Raw genomic sequence first — 6,341 nt, 5'->3', positions numbered from 1 at the left:
GATTAAGAGGTTCGAGGAAATCTTTGGTGCAAACTCATTTAACTAGGGTTTTGAGGCAAAAAGTAAAATTAATATCGACATCTGTTCAATCCAAAGTAAAATAGTGTATGAATTAAATGGAGATTTTAAATCGTTGCCAGGGGTCAGGCATGGAGATTGCTAATTGCCGTTCCCGTTTTCTAAGATTTTACGGATAAAGAATCGGTCTTTTCTGCAAATGGTATAGATTTAGATTATTTCAATCTTTTTCTTGTGTTTTACGCAGATGATATTGTGTTTTAAAATTTACGATAAGGAATTGCAACACTATCTAAATGTATTTTATGCATATTGTAAACGCTGGAAGTAAACAGTTAACACCTATACAACTAAAAGCGTGATATTCAAGAAATGGCCAAACATTATTTTATGATCAATGACCAATATTTTTGTTTTATGACCAAACAATAATATTGAAAAATAGTAACGATTTTCAATTATCGTTGCGTTTTATTTACGTCTGGTGGCCTTTTTCTGATGCACTAAGCACAATAACTGACCAAGCTATATAGGCGATATTCAAGGCGAACAAATAATCTGACAAGTTTACTTACATTACTGTGAAACACAGACTAGATAGTTTTGATAACTAATATAACATATCCTTAATTACGGATGCAAAGTTAGGGGTTTCCAAGGACAATTCATCAGAAAGCATTCATATGCAATGGTGTAAAAAAATCTGTTCGATGTTAACAGAAGCACTCAAAACGATTTTAAATACGGCAATTTTGGGCACATAAACAAGAATAACATATTAAGTAAAAATATAACACGCTTATAGCAATGATTTCAATAAAAAAATACATTAAAGTGTTGAGTGATTGCGAAAGATATCCTAACAAATTGTTGTTCCTTACTTTGTAATTTGCTCAAACACATGTTTTTTTTAATGCCTGGTATTTTCAGGATGTCGGTAAAGTTTCTGTATTTTTTGCGCTATTAAACAAAGAATTACGGATAATTGTATCCAATATTGGAACGGTCGATTGGAATTCGATCAGAGCTCTTTTTTAAATTGAAATATAGCAAACTTTCAAATTCAACCATACGTTATATTTATCAATATTAAAATTTACCGATGTAGCATATCGATGTCACGATAGTTTTCTAATAGATTGAGAATAAGAAGTATCATATGTCTGAACCCAACCCTACACCTGTTGAACAAATGACATATGTTGTATGTAACCGTTAAGAAGACGAATACCATTTTGTGCTTGAATGCAACTTAAATGCTTTTTAAATGTAAAACTTTATTTTGCAGCAACATACCACTATGCAAAAAATTATAGAACTCATATCTTCAGATAGTGAATCTGTGTTAAGAAAACCTAGAACCATACCGCATTATAGTTAGATTAACTAACATGTATCTGCTCATGGGATGTGTATTTACCCATTATAAATGTATCCCATACATGTCACCTATCTAATTATGCTTCCGATAGCTCAACTATGAAATTGCAGCTTCTTGTGGTTTTGTATATGAATAAAATATACGAATATTCCTTACGTCATTAAAATTTTAAGTATATAGCTTTTAAGTCAACCAAAAAGGGTATTTAATTTTGTCTGTTTAAATTTTAATTGAATGACGTAATCCATGCATGCTATATATCATATGTTTTTGTTGCGAACTTGTCTGCCCTACTAACATAAATTGCTTTGTGTCAGTATGTAACAACATCATGATGCTAGAAGAAACCTGGAAGCAAAAAGAGTTCAAGGTCACTCACTCCAACAAGTTCCTGCTTCTAGCGGAGCTGCTTGACGAAGAGACGATATAGCAAACGTGCCAGAAAGTGAAAGTACTAGTGACATCAACATGCCAAGAAGTTTTAAGCCCCAAGCTGTACACGAACAAGGAGTGAATCTCATCAGAATCTCATCAGAGACGCTTCACAAATTTAGAGAGAGCAGAGGAAAAAATGCTAGTGTCAACAAGAGAATAAAATTAGCCGCAAAGTGAAAGCACAAGAAGGGTACATAGAAGCACATAGAAGCGTCAAGCGAAGTATTAGAGCAGACAAGTGGAACTACCTATAGACGCTGGCAATAGAGGCCGAAGTGGCAAACATCGTCACCAAAAAAATAAGCAGAAATTTGCGAAGCAAAATAGGCCATTAGAAGATGTAGATGAGCACTTCAATGAGTTATTCAACAGGCCAGTCCCTGCGAATCCACCGGAAATACCTCCAGCTATAAGCAATCTGCCATTCAAGTACTGCGCTCCCACGAAGGAAGATTTCCGCTGCGCTTCAAGCTATTGAAGAACGAAAAATCTGCAGGACCTGATAAGCGCGGAAGTCTAACGTCGAGACCAGTGTGGAGCTACTCTACCTGCTTTCCGAAAGATATGAAAAGAAAAAGAAATACCAACAGAGTGAAACGAATGATACCTTACTAAGCTCCTCCAAGAAAGACGACCACAGTTCCTGCTCCAACTACCGAGGAATCGCGCTGTTGTAAAAATATGGGTCACTGGCATTCTGGAATTGTTGTGAAAAATCTTTATCCTACCTGTGTTTATGTTTATCTGTCTAGAAGCGCAACTGAAACTGTCGATCATTCTCAGATTAAAAGTATTTTAACAGTATAACTTATAAAAGAAAAAACACGAATGTGTACATTGAGTCAACGAGATCCGACGCGGTTGTGTGTGGACTGTGTATCATGTGGTTTATGGCCACATGGTTCACCCACCCAGAGAAGGTCATGCACAATGTATTTATGACTACCTTAAATCGGATCGTCTCTGACACATTCAGTTTAAAGATTAAGGTCAAGTGCCTCATTTTGGTATTTTCACTCCTTTTCATGTTCTTCCAAAAACCTCGAATCGTTGAATACACTTTTAGAATATTATATCCATGACAGGAAAAAGTGTCGTTTACACGACTCATGCTATCAGACAAAAGGTCAAATTCATACATCAATGTCAGATAAACATGTATATTTATATTTCGTTCATCGCAATACCTTATAAATGTCTGATTCAATAGTGTGTTGTTGTTTTTCAAATTACTTTTCCACACGATTCGTCGATATGAAGCAAAAGTGTTACATGCTTATCAGACAAAGATTAGACAGACATAAACATATTATGTTCTTTCTCGTAAATAGCTAAACACACATAACATTATATAAAATAAACAGTCAATTATGAATGCAAATACAAATACACACAATCGACGACAAAAATTACGTATTTATATTTATCGAGGGAGAAATGAAATGTGATAATATTATTAAGGATCGTCCCAGTGGGCATCCAACATTGCTGCAACGTTGTATTTAGGTTGCATTCGAACGTTGCAGTTTGGTTGTACCAATTGTCAATATGAAAGTTTTCCCGACGTTTTTTTCCCAACGTTGCTGCAACGTTGTATTTAGGTCGCATTAAAACGCAGCATTTTTAAATTCTATTTTTTTAATAATATAACATTTAAAAACAATTATTTACTGCCAACCTTTTTTCGATTAGTATCGGCAGTTATGGACATTTTCGAGTTCGTTTCTTAGAAAACTTTCATATAGACCATTGGTACAACCAAAATGCAACGTTCGAATGCAACCTAAATACAACGTTGCAGCAACGAAAAAAAAACGTCGGGAAATCTTTCATTTACACCATTGTGACAACCAAACTGCAACGTTTAAATGCAACCTAAATACAACGTTGCAGCAACGTTGGAAACAAACGACGGGAAAACCTTAATATACACCATTGTTACAACCAAACTGCAACGTTTAAATGCAACCTAAATACAACGTTGCAGCAACGTTGGAAAAAAACGTCGGGGAAACTTTCATATACACCATTGTGACAACCAAACTGCAACGTTTGAATGCAACCTAAATACAAAGTTGCAGCAATGTTGGAAAAAAACGTCGGGAAAACTTTCATATACACCATTGTGACAACCAAACTGCAACGTTTGATGAAACGTTCGGGTAATGTTTTGTATGCAACGTTTTGGCAACGTTCGGTAATGGTTGCCGACGTTGCGACCTAAATATTACGTTGCCACAAAGTTGCATACAAAACATTACCCGGACGTCCGGAGAAGTGAAAATACCAAAATGAGGCACTTGACCTTAATCTTTAAACTGAATGTGTCAGAGACGATCCGATTTAAGGTAGTCATAAATACATTGTGCATGACCTTCTCTGGGTGGGTGAACCATGTGGCCATAAACCACATGATACACAGTCCACACACAACCGCGTCGGATCTCGTTGACTCAATGTACACATTCGTGTTTTTTCTTTTATAAGTTATACTGTTAAAATACTTTTAATCTGAGAATGATCGACAGTTTCAGTTGCGCTTCTAGACAGATAAACATAAACACAGGTAGGATAAAGATTTTTCACAACAATTCCAGAATGCCAGTGACCCATATTTTTACAACAGCGCGATTCCTCGGTAGTTGGAGCAGGAACTGTGGTCGTCTTTCTTGGAGGAGCTTAGTAAGGTATCATTCGTTTCACTCTGTTGGTATTTCTTCTTCTTTTCATATCTTTCGGAAAGCAGGTAGAGTAGCTCCACACTGGTCTCGACGTTAGACTTCCGCGCTTATCAGGTCCTGCAGATTTTTCGTTCTTCAATAGCTTGAAGCGCAGCGGAAATCTTCCTTCGTGGGAGCGCAGTACTTGAATGGCAGATTGCTTATAGCTGGAGGTATTTCCGGTGGATTCGCAGGGACTGGCCTGTTGAATAACTCATTGAAGTGCTCATCTACATCTTCTAATGGCCTATTTTGCTTCGCAAATTTCTGCTTATTTTTTTGGTGACGATGTTTGCCACTTCGGCCTCTATTGCCAGCGTCTATAGGTAGTTCCACTTGTCTGCTCTAATACTTCGCTTGACGCTTCTATGTGCTTCTATGTACCCTTCTTGTGCTTTCACTTTGCGGCTAATTTTATTCTTTTATTCACACGGATGCCATTAAAAAAAGGAAACCAATGTAAATAAAATGAACAATGAAATATTTTGTGGTTACAACACAAAATCATAGATAATGGTTATTTGTGGGTTATAACACAAACTCATAGATAATGGTTATTTGGGGGTTGTAATGCAAAATCATAGATAATGGTTATACAAGTATCTTTTTCTATTTTTTTTAAAAATAATCAGCCAATATATTAATATTGACAGTACAAAAAAAATCGTTCCATGTAACTTCATTGAGTGCCTTTTACACTGAAATTTCCGACGCCCTTTGATTCTTTGCATTAAAACTTATCTTGTATATAGTATAAAATACATTTGACTTTGTATGCGGAAGAATGGTCGAGAGGTCTAAGTTTTTCTTTTATTAATTTTATTCTTGATTTGTTTTACTGAAGCATTTGAGAGCAAATGTTTACATTTATCAATATAAAGCATTTATTGACAAAGTTCAAAGCATGTCAAAATCTGTGAAAAGGCCCCTTTAAGTCCATAGGACATCCGGTCCTGTGGGCTTAGATAATTTGCAGGACCGGACCGGATTCATTGGGCAAAACATAAGTAACTGACTCAAATTTATTGACATAATGATAATTAAAAAAAGGAAGTAAACTGATAACAAACAACACAACACAGAACAATGAAAAGAGAACAATTACAGTTCACGACATTCTCAGTCAGTGTTCTAAAGAAAACATATTTAAACAACAATATAGTTAAACACAATATAAGTTCGCTATTGAAAATTCTAGACATATACGGGAATTCACATACATATTAAACATGTTTTTTAGAAACTGATAGTCAATTGTGACAATGACTGAAGAATATCAATCAATATTAACACAAAACACTCATAAATACTGGTTTAGAATCAAAGAGGTATCTTTAATTTAAACAACACATGTAGAAGATCATTACATAATGCAGCACACTCAGTTTTAAGAGCATAAAGCAATCATAAGAATTTAGATATTCATAATGACAAATATTTCCAGGTCGCGAAATTATATGACACCATAGAATTTGAATACAAACGTCAACGAAATGGACACAAAGATATATAAATCAATGAAAGATCAATTCAAAACGTAAGTTGAAATTGAAACAAAATGTTAATGCCCGGATTATAACGATCTGAGATACAGAACGTGTTTTCTTTAAACTGAAAATTGACTATTGACACATTTTCTGTCATTGGAGGAAGTTTTCGGGTGCGCATGTGCAAAAACCTGTCATGAATATACAAAAACTACGAAACCATGTTTTCCTGCTCGTATTTCATTTTAGCTCGGACCTGTCTTTAAAACGCCGGTGAAGTCAAACACTTTTGAGAATGTC

The sequence above is a fragment of the Dreissena polymorpha genome, chromosome 4 (genome assembly GCF_020536995.1).
Source record: "Dreissena polymorpha isolate Duluth1 chromosome 4, UMN_Dpol_1.0, whole genome shotgun sequence".
Taxonomy (NCBI): Eukaryota; Metazoa; Mollusca; class Bivalvia; order Myida; family Dreissenidae; genus Dreissena; species Dreissena polymorpha.
This window is presented reverse-complemented; position numbering follows the sequence as displayed.